This window comes from Lithobates pipiens, unplaced genomic scaffold (assembly GCF_037356315.1).
Source record: "Lithobates pipiens isolate NorthernLeopardFrog02 unplaced genomic scaffold, aLitPip1_a1.2 Scaffold_10, whole genome shotgun sequence".
Taxonomy (NCBI): domain Eukaryota; kingdom Metazoa; phylum Chordata; class Amphibia; order Anura; family Ranidae; genus Lithobates; species Lithobates pipiens.
Window position 1 is genome coordinate 24,804,474 of NW_027507686.1, and position 17,710 is coordinate 24,822,183.

The window sequence follows — 17,710 nt, forward strand, 5'->3', positions numbered from 1 at the left end:
TAGGGTCCCTGTCCCCAGGGGAGATGGGGATCCCTGTTCCCAGGGGAGATAGAGTCCTTGTCTCCAGGGAAGATAGGGGTCCCTGTCCCCAGGAAAGATGGGGTCCCTGTCCCCAGGGAAGATAGGGTCCTTGTTCCCAGGGGAGATGGGTGTCCCTGTCCCCAGGGGAGATAGGGGTCCCTGTTCCTGGAGGAGATGGGGGTCCTTGTCCCCTGAGGAGATAGGATCCTTGTCCCCAGGGGAGAAGATAGGGCCCTTGTCCCCAGGGGAGATGGGGATCCCTGTTCCCAGGGGAGATGGGTGTCCCTGTCTCCAGGGGAGATATGTAGGATGCCTGTCCCCAGGGGAGGAGGGGTCCCAGTCCCCAGGGGAGATGGTGTGGGGGGTATGGGATGGTCTCACCATGACCAAGTATGCAGGTTCCTCATTCATGGTCACCTGGGCTCCCTCCAACAACAGCACGGATGGCCGATCAGCATATCCCAGGAGAGCACAGCTACGGCTTGACATGCTCTATCTACAGGACACTTTTCAAAATGACAAAGAGTGACAGAGATCAGAATAGACACAGCTCTTCTTATATTAGCAACTAAACTGTAGGTCATAGAGTGCAAGCTCTTGGGCACAGGGATCAACATTCTGACAGACCCCCCCCCCCCCCCCACTGGCACCCCGCTGTCAATCCAAGCTCCAGTGACACATACATTATTATTATTATTATTATTATTATTATTATTAACTATTTATATAGCGCCAACAGTTTACGCAGCGCTTTACAATGTATGGGGGAGACAACACAATTACAGTACAATACAAAAGGTACAGGAGGGCCCTGCTCATAGAGCTTACATTCTAAAGGGAGGGGGTGGTGGTACAAAAGGTAATAGCTGCAGAGAATGATTTGATGGGGGCAGCTCGGGGACAGTTAGGTGGGTGTGGGATAGGCTTCCCTGAATAAATGAGTTTTCAGGGAACTCTTAAAGGTCAGGGTAGGGGCTGAGCGGACAGACTGGGGCAGGGAGTTCCAGAGGATGGGAGAGGCTCTGGAGAAGTCTTGAAGGCGAGCATGAGAGGAGGTAACAAGGGAGCTAGAAAGCAGGAGGTCATCGGAGGAGCGGAGGGGACAATTTGGGCGATATCTGCTGATGAGGTTGGTGATGTAGATGAGGGCGAGGTTGTGGATGGCCTTGTATGTTGTGGTTAGCATTTTGAATTTTACACGGTGGGGTAGGGGAAGCCAGTGAAGGGATTGGCAGAGAGGGGCAGCAGTCACGGAACGATTAGTGAGGTGTATTAGTCTAGCAGCAGCATTCATAATAGGCTGAAGGGGGGATAGCCTGCATAAGGGTAGGCCATTAAGGAGAGAGTTGCAGTAGTCAAGGCGGGAAATAATCAAGGAGTGAACGAGTTGCTTTGTGGTGTCATTAGTCAGGAAGGTCGAATTCTGGAGATGTTGCGGAGGTGAAGGTGGCAGGATTTAGCCAGTGATTGGATATGGGGGCTGAAGGAGAGGTCAGAGTCAAGGATTAGGTTGTGTTGTTGATATTAATGGTGAAGTCACAGGGGGGGGGGATCGTGAAGGAGGAAATATAACAAGCTCAGTTTTAGGAAGATTGAGTTTAAGGAAGTGGTGTGACATCCATACTGATATGGTCATTCAGTAAATTGGAGATCTGTGAGGAGATTGAGGGGTGAGTTGAGGAGTGGAGAGATAGATCTGGGTGTCATCGGCATAGAGGTGGTATTGGAAACCATGGGAGCTTATCAACTGGTCCAGGGAAGAGGTATAGAGTGAGAATAGGAGAGGCCCCAAGGACAGAACCTTGGGGTACCCCAACAGAAAGAGGAAGGGGAGCAGAGGAGATTGAGTTGTAAGCGACACTGAAAGTGCGCTGAGATGGGTAGGAGGAAAACCAGGATAAAGCAGAATCGCAGAGGCCAAGGGAGCGTAATTTGCTGAGGAGGAGCAGGTTGTCAACTGTGTCAAAGGCAGCAGAGAGGTCTAAAAGTATGAGTATGGAGTAGTGGCCGTTGGTTTTAGCAGTTAGTAGGTCATTGGCGAGTTTTAGTAGGGTAGTTTCAGTAGAATGTTGTGGGCGGAAGCCAGACTGTAAGGGGTCAAGAAGGCTGTTGTCCATGAGGTAGCGACTCAGGTAGCGACATACATGGCTATGCACAGGGCCCACCTCCTTCTCCAGAGCAGCCTGGGGGCGTTTTAGTGGCGAGGGCGGGACTGGGCGCAGTGCTCCCGCTGATGTCATATATCAGTCTATATTATGAGTCTATAATTTTTCTGGACCTGGAAAAAACATTATGCACATGCGCGGTGAAGCCATGCAAACAGCTGTTTTCTGACGTAGCCTCAACGGAAGTGACGCGGTCGAGGCTTCGCCTAAGTCGAGTTTTTTTTATAACACCGGTGTTCTGCCAAAATCTGTAAGCTGTCAAAAACTCCAACCGCGCCATAGGTGGGTGTATTGTTTGTTCTGTGCGTCAGATTGTCACGTAAAAGCCATCAAATACACCAACTGCTCTCGCCGCCACAGCGCAGCGCCCCAGGTCTATTTGATGCCTCAGTCGTGCTGCGGCGGTGAGAGGCGTTGGTCTTTTTGATACCTCAGTCACGCTGCGGCGATGAGAGCAGTTGGCCTACTTGATGCCTTTTACGTGACAATCTTACGTTCAGATTGCGCAGGAAGACTCACATCCCCCTGAACTGGCAAGATAATGTACAGAACAATGTGTGGATATGTATGCGAGTGTGAACATAGTTCTGCAATTACCGCATTTATCGGCGTATAACACGCACCTTTTTCCCCTTAAAATCACGGGAAAATCGTGGGTGCCTGTTATACGCCGATCCCCCGCCAATCTCCACTAACTGTGAGTGGAGCGGAGCGATCGCCGCAGAGATTCACATAGCCGAATGTACTCTGCTCTTTTTGGCTCCGCTCACAGTCACGCCCAGTCCCGTCATAGGACCTGTGTTATGTCCATCATAGGGCGAGACTGGGCGTGACTATGAACGGAGCTGAGTACACTCAGCTATGTGTATCTCGGCTCCGCCCAGTCTCTGCGACCTTGGCGGCGTCGCTCCGCTCCGGCAAGTCTCGGCGGTGCCAATTTTAATTCTGACAAGCGATGAACACTGGGGGCAAGGCTGCACTGGGGAAAGGCTGCACTTGGGAAAGGCTGCACTGGGGCAAGGCTGCACTGGGGAAAGGCCTCACTGTGGCAAGGCTGCACTGGGACAAGGCTGCACTGGGGAAAGGCTGCACTGGGGCAAGGCTGCACTGGGGAAAGGCTGCACTGGGGCAAGGCTGCACTGGGGAAAGGCTGCACTGGGGCAAGGCTGCACTGGGACAAGGCTGCGCTAGCAAGGCTGCAATGGACACTGATAAGGCTGCATTGATGGGCATTTAAATGTAAGTTTTTTTTCCTTAAACTTCCCTCCTAAAAGTTTTTTTCCTTAAAATTCCCTCCTAAACTTGGGGTGCGTGTTATACACCAGCGCGTGTTACACGCCAATAAATACAGTACATTGTTCCGGACCATTTCTTTCCAGTTCATCATGTTCTTTGCTTTGAATCTTGTATAATAAAAGTATTTTTGCTTAACTGTCCACTTTGATTTAGACGGTCGGACGGTCGGAAGATGTGATGGGATGTTAGTGTTCCCGCGCATGCGCACTGCTGCCATAACAATTGGAGAAGTTGATGGAATGATTTTCGTGTGTTACACAAAGACTGCGCAGGTGCGGGGCGGCAGCAGGAGGAGTTGGTGTAGATGATGGCTTTTACGTCTCAATCCGAAGAAGAAAGCCCTTCCCGTGACCACGCTCGCGCATGCGCAGTACAGGTGGTTGGAGTATTTGATAGGTTGGTGATAATAACAGAACACTGACCTCACCCTCTTTCCACAGACGTAATAATTATTTTATTATTACTTTTTTTTACAATTTTATTATTTAAAAAAAAAATGACAATAATTTTTTATTCTTGTTTTTTTACTGGTCTTTTAGGAGCCCCGTTGGGGGGCTTTGGGGAAATATCAGTTAAACAGAACCCTGATGTCTCACTTTTCATTTAGAGAAAGGGGCTGAGGACAGAGTTTTCTCAGTCCATTTCTCTGCAGCCAAGCAGCAGGCAAAATATGCCCAGCAGGGCCATCTTTAATGTTGAATGGGCCCTGGGCAAACATTTTCTTGCCCCCCCAACCGCTTTTAGACATATAACAAATAGCGGTAAAACACAAAATCTGTTTACTGCAGCAGATCAGGCAGCAATTGCAATTGGTTGCCAGAGGATACACCATATTATTACTGATCACTGACTGATTGTTATGAATGACACATCATTTCTGCTTCCTCATTCATTACTGGAGGTTACTGAACATCATTACTGCTCACTGAGAGACGTACTACAGGAGATGACCAGAGACTGGAAATCTAATACAGGAGATAACTAAAGACTGCGCATCTAATACAGGAGATGACCAAAGACTGGAAATCTAATACAGGAGATGACCAGAGACTGCAAATCTAATACAGGAGTTAACCAGAGACTGAAAATCTAATACAGGACATAACCAGAGACTGCAAATCTAATACAGGAGATGACCAGAGACTGTGAATCTAATACAGGAGATGACCAGAGACTGCAAATCTAATACAGGAGATAACCAGAGACTGCAAATCTAATACTGCAGATGACCAGAGACTGCAAATCTAATACAGGAGATGACTAGAGAAAGGAAATCTAAAACAGGAGATGACCAGAGACTGCAAATCTAGCACAGGAGATAAAGAGAGACTGCAAATCTAGCACAGGAGATGACCAGAGACTGCAAATCTAATAAAGGTGATGATCAGAGACTGCAAATCTAATACAGGAGATAACCAGAGACTGCAAATCAAAAACAGGTGATGACCATAGACTGCAAATCTAACACAGGAGATGACCAGAGACTGCGGATCTAATACAGGAGATGACCAGAGACTGTGAATCTAATACAGGAGATGACCAGAGACTGCAAATCTAATACAGGAGATAACCAGAGACTGCAAATCTAATACTGCAGATGACCAGAGACTGCAAATCTAATACAGGAGATGACTAGAGACAGGAAATCTAAAACAGGAGATGACCAGAGACTGCAAATCTAGCACAGGAGATAAAGAGAGACTGCAAATCTAGCACAGGAGATGACCAGAGACTGCAAATCTAATAAAGGTGATGATCAGAGACTGCAAATCTAATACAGGAGATAACCAGAGACTGCAAATCAAAAACAGGTGATGACCATAGACTGCAAATCTAACACAGGAGATGACCAGAGACTGCGGATCTAATACAGGAGATGACCAGAGATTGCAAATCTTGCACAGGAAATGACCAGAGACTGCGGATCTGATACAGGAGATGACCAGAGACTGCAAATCTAGCACAGGAGATGACCAGAGACTGCAGATTTAATACAGGAGATGACCAGAGACTGCGGATCTAATATAGGAGATGACCAGAGACTGCGGATCTAATACAGGAGATGACCAGAGACTGCAAATCTAATACAGGAGATGACCAGAGACTGCAAATCTAGCACAGGAGATGACCAGAGACTGCGGATCTGATACAGGAGATGACCAGAGACTGCAGGTCTAATACAGGAGATGACCAGAGACTGCAAATCTAATACAGGAGATGACCAGAGACTGCAAATCTAATACAGGAGATAACCAGTAAATGCAAATCTAATACAGATGATGACCAGAGACTGCAAATCTAATACAGGAGATGACCAGAAACTGCAAATCTAATACAGGACATAACCAGAGACTGCAAATCTAATACAGAACATAACCAGAGACTGCGGATCTAATACAGGGGATGACCAGAGACTGCAAATCTAATACAGGAGATGACCAGAAACTGCAAATTTAGTACAGAAGATAACCAGAGACTGCAAATCTAATACAGGAGATGACCAGAGACTGCGGATCCCAATACAGAGGATGACCAGAGACTGCAAATCTAATACAGGAGATGACCAGAGACTGTGGATCTAATACAGGAGATAACCAGAGACTGAAAATCTAAAACAAGTGATGACCAGAGACTGCAAATCTAGCACAGGAGATGACCAGAGACTGCGGATCTAATAGAGGAGATGACCAGAGATTGCAAATCTAGCACAGGAGATGACCAGAGACTGCAGATCTAATACAGGAGATGATCAGAGACTGCAAATCTAATACAGGTGATGACCAGAGATTGTAAATCTAATACAGGAGTTAACCAGAGACTGCAAATCTAATACAGGAGATGACCAGAGACTGCAAATCTAATACAGGAGATAACCAGAAACTGAAAATCTAAAACAAGTGATGACCAGAGACTGCAAATCTAGCACAGGAGATGACCAGAGACTGCGGATCTAATAGAGGAGATGACCAGAGATTGCAAATCTAGCACAGGAGATGACCAAAGACTGCAAATCTAATACAGGTGATGACCAGAGATTGTAAATCTAATACAGGAGTTAACCAGAGACTGCAAATCTAATACAGGAGATGACCAGAGACTGCAAATCTAATACAGGAGATGACCAGAGACTGCAAATCTAGTACAGAAGATAACCAGAGACTGCAAATCTAGTACAGAAGATAACCAGAGACTGCAAATCTAGTACAGAAGATAACCAGAGACTGCAAATCTAATACAGGAGATGACCAGAGACTGCGGATCTAAAACAGGGGATGACCAGAGACTGCAAATCTAATACAGGAGATGACCAGAGACTGTGGATCTAATACAGGAGATGACCAGAGACTGCAAATCTAATACAGGAGATGACCAGAGACTGCAAATCTAATACAGGAGATAACCAGAGACTGCAAATCTAATACAGGAGATGACCAGAGACTGCGGATCTAATACAGGAGATGACCAGAGACTGCGGATCTAATACAGGAGATGACCAGAGACTGCAGATCTAATACAGGAGATAACCAGAGACTGCAAATCTAATACAGGAGATGACCAGAGACTGCGGATCTAATACAGATGACCAGAGACTGTGGATCTAATATAGGAGATGACCAGAGACTGCGGATCTAATACAGGAGATAACCAGAGACTGCGGATCTAATACAGGAGATAACCAGAGACTGCGGGTCTAATACAGGAGATGACCAGAGACTGTGGATCTAATATAGGAGATGACCAGAGACTGCGGATCTAATACAGGAGATAACCAGAGACTGCGGATCTAATACAGGAGATGACCAGAGACTGCGGATCTAATACAGATGACCAGAGACTGTGGATCTAATACAGATGACCAGAGACTGCGGATCTAATACAGGAGATAACCAGAGACTGCGGGTCTAATACAGGAGATGACCAGAGACTGCGGGTCTAATACAGGAGATAACCAGAGACTGCGGGTCTAATACAGGAGATGACCAGAGACTGCGGGTCTAATACAGGAGATAACCAGAGACTGCAAATCTAATACAGGAGATGACCAGAGACTGCGGATCTAATACAGATGACCAGAGACTGTGGATCTAATATAGGAGATGACCAGAGACTGCGGATCTAATACAGGAGATAACCAGAGACTGCGGATCTAATACAGGAGATAACCAGAGACTGCAGATCTAATACAGGAGATGATCAGAGACTGCAAATCTAATACAGGTGATGACCAGAGATTGTAAATCTAATACAGGAGTTAACCAGAGACTGCAAATCTAATACAGGAGATGACCAGAGACTGCAAATCTAATACAGGAGATAACCAGAAACTGAAAATCTAAAACAAGTGATGACCAGAGACAGCAAATCTAGCACAGGAGATGACCAGAGACTGCGGATCTAATAGAGGAGATGACCAGAGATTGCAAATCTAGCACAGGAGATGACCAAAGACTGCAAATCTAATACAGGTGATGACCAGAGATTGTAAATCTAATACAGGAGTTAACCAGAGACTGCAAATCTAATACAGGAGATGACCAGAGACTGCAAATCTAATACAGGAGATGACCAGAGACTGCAAATCTAGTACAGAAGATAACCAGAGACTGCAAATCTAGTACAGAAGATAACCAGAGACTGCAAATCTAGTACAGAAGATAACCAGAGACTGCAAATCTAATACAGGAGATGACCAGAGACTGCGGATCTAAAACAGGGGATGACCAGAGACTGCAAATCTAATACAGGAGATGACCAGAGACTGTGGATCTAATACAGGAGATGACCAGAGACTGCAAATCTAATACAGGAGATGACCAGAGACTGCAAATCTAATACAGGAGATAACCAGAGACTGCAAATCTAATACAGGAGATGACCAGAGACTGCGGATCTAATACAGGAGATGACCAGAGACTGCGGATCTAATACAGGAGATGACCAGAGACTGCAGATCTAATACAGGAGATAACCAGAGACTGCAAATCTAATACAGGAGATGACCAGAGACTGCGGATCTAATACAGATGACCAGAGACTGTGGATCTAATATAGGAGATGACCAGAGACTGCGGACCTAATACAGGAGATAACCAGAGACTGCGGATCTAATACAGGAGATAACCAGAGACTGCGGGTCTAATACAGGAGATGACCAGAGACTGTGGATCTAATATAGGAGATGACCAGAGACTGCGGATCTAATACAGGAGATAACCAGAGACTGCGGATCTAATACAGGAGATGACCAGAGACTGCGGATCTAATACAGATGACCAGAGACTGTGGATCTAATACAGATGACCAGAGACTGCGGATCTAATACAGGAGATAACCAGAGACTGCGGGTCTAATACAGGAGATGACCAGAGACTGCGGGTCTAATACAGGAGATAACCAGAGACTGCGGGTCTAATACAGGAGATGACCAGAGACTGCGGGTCTAATACAGGAGATGACCAGAGACTGCGGGTCTAATACAGGAGATGACCAGGAGTAAAGGAGGTGATCAACTAATTAACCATTTTAAAATTTTACCTATCAGCAGTATACAACTATATTGTTCATTAGCAGGTCAGGGCTAGGATAACAGTCAACAAGCAGTCTATGGGGCGAAGGACCTACCTAGCCAGCCAGGCTCACCACCTGCTCTCATTGATTCAGGGATGGTGCTCTCAGAGGTCCAGGTTCAGGGCCTTCAGGGGTCCAGGTGTGGGGCCCTCAGAGGTTCAGGGCCTTCAGGGTCCAGGTGCGGGACCCTCAAACATCAAGGTTTCGGGGGCCCTCAGGAGTCCGGAGGCAGGGCTCGCAAAGGTCTGGGGGCGGGACTCGCAAAGGTCTGGGGGCGGGTTTCGAAGAGGTCCGAGGCGAGGCTCTCAGCGCTCATACTCCAATTTCAGCCCTGAGCGTACAGGTTCCATGGGGCGGGGTCAGAGCTTCAGTGGAGCTCCTGGCCCTGCCCCACCCCACCCCACCCTGCTGGCCAGGCAATACAGCGATGTTTTTCTGTACTCGGCGCCGGTGGGGTTATCAAAGGACCGGGGACCCTAATTTGCAGGCAGCGTGGGCTCAAGGGGCAGCTACTTTGGCGGGCCCCCCAGCCATGACAGGGCCTGGGTCAGCTGCCCCTTTTGCCCTGCGTTAAAGACAGCCCTGATGCCCAGCACATGATGATTAGGGTGTGCACCACACCAAAGATTAAGGGATGCCACTCAAGGCTCCTGTCTATCCAAATCCGATGACTCCCGCTGAGGGTGCAGGCTAGGAGACAGCCCATGCTCATCTCGGCTCGATGAATGCACTATGAAGAATAGAACACAGTAGGTGCTGTACAGAATGAAAGCCCAACAGTCTCTATAGTAAGAGCAGCCTCAGCCCAGGCTCCGTCCAGACCACATCTCACCGACGCATTTCGCCCTGCCCACAGTCATGGAGGTCTATGACTAAGCCTCGTGGGCAGAGCAAAACACATTGGAGTGATGGCCTGAATAGAGCGGGGCTGAGGCTGCTCTTACTATAGAGACTATTGGGGCTTTGTGGGTGTACAGCATATTGCATTTGCTTTTTTTTACCCCCGCTTCCACAGAATGAATGTTCATGTACTTTCATTTGGTGAACTGCTATGCAAGTTTTTATACAAATCGATCTCACAGTATCACAAGCACAGTTCATAGGACAAGTATTGTGTCTGACTGGAGTGGGGATTTGCAAGTCTGTGGGAACAAAGGAAGAAGTAACTTTATCCCCCCCCCCCCAGTGTGCGCCCCTCGTAATGTACAGCAGGGGAACGCAGCCAAAGTCCACACATTACCGCACAGTCTCAGACTGACCTCACTGTAACCCCGACTCTCCCTAAATGCTCCCGCCGGGGCTCTCTCTGTGCAATGAGCAAACAATGCTTGGATCAGACTGTCCGCCCGTCTCAGCGCCCCGCTGAAAATTAAAAACAGACTACAGTCTGATCACATTCCGGAATCCTTCTTTAGTCCAGATTCCGCCTTTCCAGATTTTGGGATCCCAATACGTCTTTTTGTAGATGGACATTGGAGGCGGGGGGGGGGGGGGGGCGAGTTTAGGGTGGGTAAAGATGTTTTTGTCATACCCTTGGTCATACACTCACAAAAAAATTATATTCACACATACACTATATTGTCAAAAGTATTGGAACACCTGCCTTAAGGACCAGCCACCGCAGTTTTACTGCGGCAATGTGGCTTATTCCCGTGAATCTCCATCATTGTACAATAAAAACACCAACATTAAAAATATTTTCCTTTATTTATAATCTAACATATGAGGAAGAGATGGAAAAACAAACAAACAATGATTTGGCATTGAAAGGGTTAAAACGTGTGCATGTAGGGGGAGGGGAGGGTTTACTTGGTTTGACAGTTAAAGGGTTTGAAACAAATGAACAATATAGTTTGGTAGTGAAAGGTCTTAAAAACTGAAAGCAAAAAAAAAAATGATTTGGCAGTTGAAGAGAATGAATCTCCCTAAAGGGGTTCTAATCCCTCTCCACTCCATCCAACACTAACAATGAACAGGATTTTCTTTATTTATACTTTAATATATGGGGGGAGAAATGGGGAAAAAAAAACATATTGGTTTTGGTAGTGAAAGGGTTAAAAATGGGGAGGGGGGGAGTTAAAGAAAATAATTTGTTTAAAAAAAAAAAAAAACAACTTAAAAAAATCTTTGTTTTTCAAATAAAGGTTTAAAAATGAAAAAATATGGTTTGGCAGTGAAATTGTTCATAAATTAAATGAATTGATTGGAATTAATGATTTGGCGGTGAAAGGGTTAATATGTGTGGAGGGGGAGGGAGGGTTTACTCGGTTTGTCAGTTAAAGGGTTGAAATAAATGAACAATATAGTTTAGTAGTGAAAGGGTTAAATCTCATTCACAATAACATGTTTTTTCCAGGAGTCGTATCCCTATTAGATCCGTATACTGATCCTACAGGCTGAATTCACAAAGTTCACAAATAAGGACATGGCTCCTTTAACCGCTTCCCGACCGCACACGACAATGTACGAAGGCAGAATGACACGGACAGGCAAATGGGCGTATAGGTACGTCCCTTTAAAATTGCCGCCGTGCCATCGCGCGCGCGCCGGTCGGGACCCCCGTGAATCTGACCGCGGGTCCTGCGGACTTGATCTCCGCGGGGATACCCGCGATCGTTTAATGGGAGAAAGAACGGGGAGATGCCGATGTAAACAGCATCTCCCCGTTCTGCCTAGCAACAAGTGACACTGATCTCTGCTCCCTGTGATTGGAGCAGAGATCAGTGATCTGTAAATCACAGCCACGCCCCCCACAGTTATAAAAACGCCCCTAGGACACACTTAACCCCTGCACTGCCACCTCCTGATTAATCCCTTCACTGCCAATGTCATTTATACAGGAATCAGTGCATTTGTATAGCACTGATTGCTGTATAAATGACAACGGTCCCAAAAATGTGTCAAAAATGTTCGATATGTCGGCCATAATGTCGCAGTCACAATAAAAATTGTTGATCGCCACCATTACTAGTAAAAAAAAAAAATTATTAATAAAAATGCCATAAAACTATTCTCTATTTTTTAAACGCTTTAACTTTGGCGCCAACCAATCAATAATCGCTTACTGTGTTTTTTTTTTACCAAAAATATGTAGAAGAATACATATCGGCCTAAACTGAGGAAAAAAAATTGTATTTATATATTTTTTGGGGATATTTATTATAGCAAAAAGTAAAAAATAATGTGTTTTTTTCAAAATTGGCCCTATTTTTTTGTTTATAGCACAAAAAATAAAAACCGCAGAGGTGATTAAATACCACCAAAAGAAAGCTCTATTTGTGGGAAAAAAAAAGGATGTCAATTTTGTTTGGGAGCCATGTCACACAACCGCGCAATTGTCAGTTAAAGCGACGCAGTGCCGAATCGCAAAAAGTTCTCTGGTCTTAAAGAGGGATTCCACCTAAAAAAAAAATATTAAAAGCCAGCAGCTATAAATACTACAGCTGCTGACTTTTAATAAATGGACACTCACCTGTCCCGGGTTCCAGCGATGCCGGCAGCCGAGGCCGATCGATCGCTCGGCTCTCGGCTGCTGCCGCCACTATTCTAGGTGAGGGAATCAGGAAGTAAAGCGAATCGGCTTCACTTCCCGGTTCCCTACTGCGCATGCGCGAGTCGCGCAGCGCAATAGGAATTGTCCGTGCTGTCACTGGGACCCGTGTGTGTCCCAGCAGACAGCGCGGCAGGACAGGAAATTACATAGACTCCCATGGGAGTCTATGCCCGGAAGTGGGTGTAAATACCTGTCTTTGACAGGTATCTCCACCCCCCTCCCCCCTGTAAGGTGGCAATTGTGACACCTGGAGGGGGGGAGGGTTCCGATCAGTTTAGGGTAGAACCCCGCTTTAAGCCAGCAAAATGGTCAGGGGCTTAAGTGGTTAAGAAAAATCATCTGTTATTTTTTTTTTCGCTGAGTCATCAAAAAAAAAAAGCTCTGCCTGTGATGTCATTGGCTGAGCCAAGATAAAAAAAAAAAAAAAATAATAATAAAAAAAAAAAAAGTTACATGATACTCAGCCTATGATGTCATCGGCTGAGCCACTATAAACAGGCGCAGGGAAGGAAGGCAGCAGAAGCTGAGAGATCACTGACCAGTAAAAACCTGTTTCTTATCTCTCCTGAGATTTATCTTGCACTTTTATTGGATTTGATTTAATTTGATTCAATTTCATTGTGATTTCTATTGTCATACGTTTAAAGAGTTTAAAACGTTTAAAGTAAGGGCAGCTATGGTAGGAGATAAAAAATAAAATGGCGGTCTTGCAATACTTTATGGCACATCGTATTTGCGCAGCGGTCTTATAAGCGCACTTTTTTTGGAAAAAAAAAATGTTTTTGAATGAAAAAATAACGCAACATTAAAGTTAGCCCAATTTTTTTTATATTGTGAAAGATAATGTTACGCCAAGTAAATTGATACCCAACACGTCACACTTCAAAATTGCGCCCACTCGTGGAATGGCGACAAACTTTTACCCCTAAAAATCTCCATAGGCGGTTTAAAAATTTCTACCGGTTACCATTTTTGAGTAACGGGAGATTTAGGGCTAGAGTTATTGCTCTTGCTCTAACTATCGCAGTGATACCTCATATGTGTGGTTTGAATGTCGTTTTCATATGCCAACGCTACTCATGTATGCGCTCGCTTCTGCGCGCAAACTCGGAAGGACAGGGCGCTTCAAATTTCGAATTTTTCTTTTTCTTATTTGTTTAACTTTTTTTTTATTATTTGACGCTGTCTTTTAAAAAAAAAAAATGTTTTGGGACACTTTTATTTCTATTACAAGTAACCCATGTGTGTCCCAGCAGACAGCGCAGCGGGACGGGAAGAGGCATAGACTCCCACGGGAGTTAGACAGGTATCTGCACCCACCCTGAAAGGTGCCAAATGTGACACCGGAGGGGGGGGGGAGGGTTGCGAAAAGTAGAGGTTCAATTTTTGTGTGAACCTCCGCTTTAAACAGAAAATTGTAAAAATTACCATGCACCGTTAAAGTTTTCGGTTTTGGCTTGAAAAAAAGGTGACAGCCCTAACAAGGAGTGACTCGGAAAGGGGGAGTTCCTGCATCTATTCTCCTAGGAAAAAAAGCCAAGATGGTAGCCAATCAGCTTCTAACTACAGCTCGTTCAGTTAGGCTTTGGCAATAAAACATGGAAGCTGATTGGTTACTGGGCACAGTTGCACCAGATTTTGCTCTCTCCAGTGTTAGTAAAAAACCCCCATAGGCTTTTACCAGAGTGTAGGAGCAGCAGAGTTTAGGGCCAGTTAAATGTCCCTCTCCTGAATGCAGAAGACCAAACGCGGCAAAAATGCGCGTAAACACACCCAAGCACTAGCCGGGTTTAGTCGTTTCTTCATTTCAACGGCAAGTACTCTGGCCAATGAAATGAATATACTCCATGCGCTAAACGCGGCAAAAACACGGTATAGCAAAGTATAGCTTGGGATAGAGAAAAAGGAAAATCTTGTGACCAAAGGGTTACAAAGCCATACATGTCTGTAGACAAAAGGAAACTTGTTTATTCAACTTTTTTTTAAAGATGACTAAGAAGGTCCAAGTGAAAAGAGCCGCTCTGGTGACCTCTTATTGTTTCAAAGTGTTCCAATTGCGTTTACTGGAAGACGTGGAAACTCACGCTGTGTCACGGTGACTCACATCAACATTCAGGCGGCTGGACGGTGATTAGAGTCTCTGAGTTTAAAGAGCCTGAAGCTGACCGCACACATTATAAGGTGAGGGTTGAGGGTTGGGGGGGGACATTCATTTTAAAATGCAATATTTTGATATTGATATTCAAGCAACTGGGGCCACAATGCAACGCTTCACTTGAAATGCTGCCCCCCCCCCAAAAAAGAAAAAATCATGCCCACCAAAAAGTCCCCACATCCATTATTTTATTTCATGATAATTAAAAGTAAGATTACATTTATCAAGAAGTCAGATTTGTGCAACAGCACTTTGTCTATATGCAAAATGATATGACATACCATTATGTTCAATTCCAAGGGGTGGGCTAGGGCAGTATATAGACAGGCTAGGGCAGTATATAGACAGGCAAGGGTAGTATATGGACAGGCTAGGCCAGTGTATAGAAAAACTAGGGTAGTATATGGACAGGCTTAGGGTAGTAAACAGACAGGCTAGGGTAGTATATGGACAGGCTTAGGGTAGTATACATACAGGCTAGGGTAGTATATGGACAGGCTTAGGGTAGTATATAGACAAGCTAGGGCAGTATATAGACAGGCTAGGGCAGTATATGGACAGGCTAGGGTAGTATATAGACAAACTAGGGTAGTATATGGACAGGCTTAGGGTAGGGTTGCCACCTTTTCTTCAAGTCAAACCCGAACACTTTAGCGGCGCACAGCAATTTTTTTTAATAGTATAAAACTATACATATATTTTTCTATTAAATAACATTTCTAATCATATGAAGTTAATAACAAGAGTCCCCCTTTACATCAGAGTCCACAGAGTACCCCTTTTACATCTGAACTCGTAGAGTTCACTTTCACTGTAAGGGAGGACTCTGCAGACTCTGATGTAAGGGAGAACTCTGGGGCCTATAACATAAGCAATGCTCTGGGAACCATGATTTATGGGGGGCACTGAGGACTCTGATGTAAGTGGAAACACTGTGGCCTCTGGTGTAAAGGGGAACTCTGATGTAAGGGTTGCTCTGAGAGCCCTGATTTGAGTTGGTGTACTTACTCAGATGTGGGAGAGAGTAGGGGGAGACTTCAGTCACAGATAGGGATGGATGGTGAGCTCAGAGATGTAAATCGAGCCCTCTCTCTTCTCCCGCCTGTGTGTGTGTTTGGGGGGGGGTTGTCAGTGTTGGCTTTGGGCAGTGAGGGTGTAACACACACTCTAAGCCAGCAACCCTGCTGCTAAGCCATAGTCCAGTCTAAATAAAGTGTCCAGGTTTCAGGCAGTCTGAAACCTGGACACATGATTCCAAACCCGAACTGTCCGGGTCAATCCTGGATAGGTGGCAACCCTAGCTTATGGTAGTATATGGACAGGCTTAGGGTAATATATGGACAGGCTAGGCTAGTATATAGACAAGTTAGGGTAGTATATGGACAGGCTAAGGCAGGATAGGGGCATGCTAGGGTAGTATACGGACAGGCCAGGGTAGTATATAGACAAGCTAGGGTAGTATATGGACAGGCTTAGGGTAGTATATGGACAGGCTAGGGTAGTATATAGACATGCTAGGGTAGTATATGGACAGGCTTAGGGTAGTATACAGAGAGGCTAGGGTAGTACATGGACATGGACATGCTAGGGTATTATATAGACAAGCTAGGGTAGTGTATTGGCTAGGGTAGTATATAGACAAGCTAGCGTAGTATATAGACAGGCTAAGGCAGAATAGGGGCAGGCTGGGGTAGTATATACACTGGCTAGGGTAGTAAATAGACAGGCTAGGGCAGTATAGGGGTGGGCTAGCATAGTATAACAGCAGGCGGAGCGGTCAGGGGGCAGTTGCCATCATGACACACAACTGCTTGAAAAAAAATCTTGGTCGTCAATTTGCTAGGTAAATAGAAGAGAAGGAAAGGTGTCTGTGGTTCAGTTTGCTGCCCCTCTAAAAGTGCTGCCTGGGTCCAATGGACCCACTGGGACCCATGATAGGGTCGGCCCTGACCGCAGAAAACTAAATCCCCATTGAGCTGTCAAAATATGGGCATTCAGGAGGTGGCAGTATTGCTCCTTGAATGTCTGCAGCCACTGCTCCCCCGCCCTCTGAAAAACAATCCACCATGCATTGGCGGCCGCTCCATTAGGGGCGCCACCCCCTAATCCATGTGCCTGGCCCCTAATCTACCTGCAAGGTGCCGGACACATAGATTTCATTGTTTGTTTTTTTAAGAGCCTGAGGCTTTAATTGGCTTCAAAAAAGGGTGGGCTCGGGGTTGCAGGGCATTGTGCCCTGAGCCCACCCATTTGTGTGACATTAGCAAATTAATATTCGCTAATGTCTTCCTGCTTCTCCTCTTGGCCAATCGGGAAGCGAGTCCTAAGACTGGATTGGCCAGGGAGTCTTAAGAGAAGAAGCAATTCCTGTAACGAGAGTTGCCAGGGAGGGAAGAGTCAGAGCGGCAGTTTGCACATGGGAAGATGAGCGGGAGCCGGTGCAGAGAGCAGGGAGCAGTGTGAGTACCGAGGCCAGCCTGTGCCGGGGGGGGGGGGGGGGGGGCGGTGGAAGTATGTGTGGGGGAGGAGTCAGGTTTGTTTGCCACCACCCCAAATATTGAGCACCAGGCATCACTGCTTTCTAGAGGGGTGGGAAGGGCTGCAGCACGAGACACATGATTGAGCTCCCCAAAGCTCAAACATGCATGCCTTTCTCGGGAGCCTCAGCTGCACTGGACAGTGAATGAATAAGAAGTGCTCTGTACGGCTTCCTGCTCATTCACAAACTGAAGCATAGTAAACACAATTTACTATGTTTCAGGTATGAATAACACATTCAGTGAGTGTGTTCAATGTGTTCATTTAGAAAAGTAAAGGGCTGGTAAATGACATATCGACAAGCCCTTTCCCCCGCTTTCCATCCCCGCAGCAGCCAAGGGGAGAAGAGAGAAGAGGAGCGAAGCCAGCAGCACTGCGGGGGAGCAACACAGCGGAAATCTTGGCTAGTAGGGG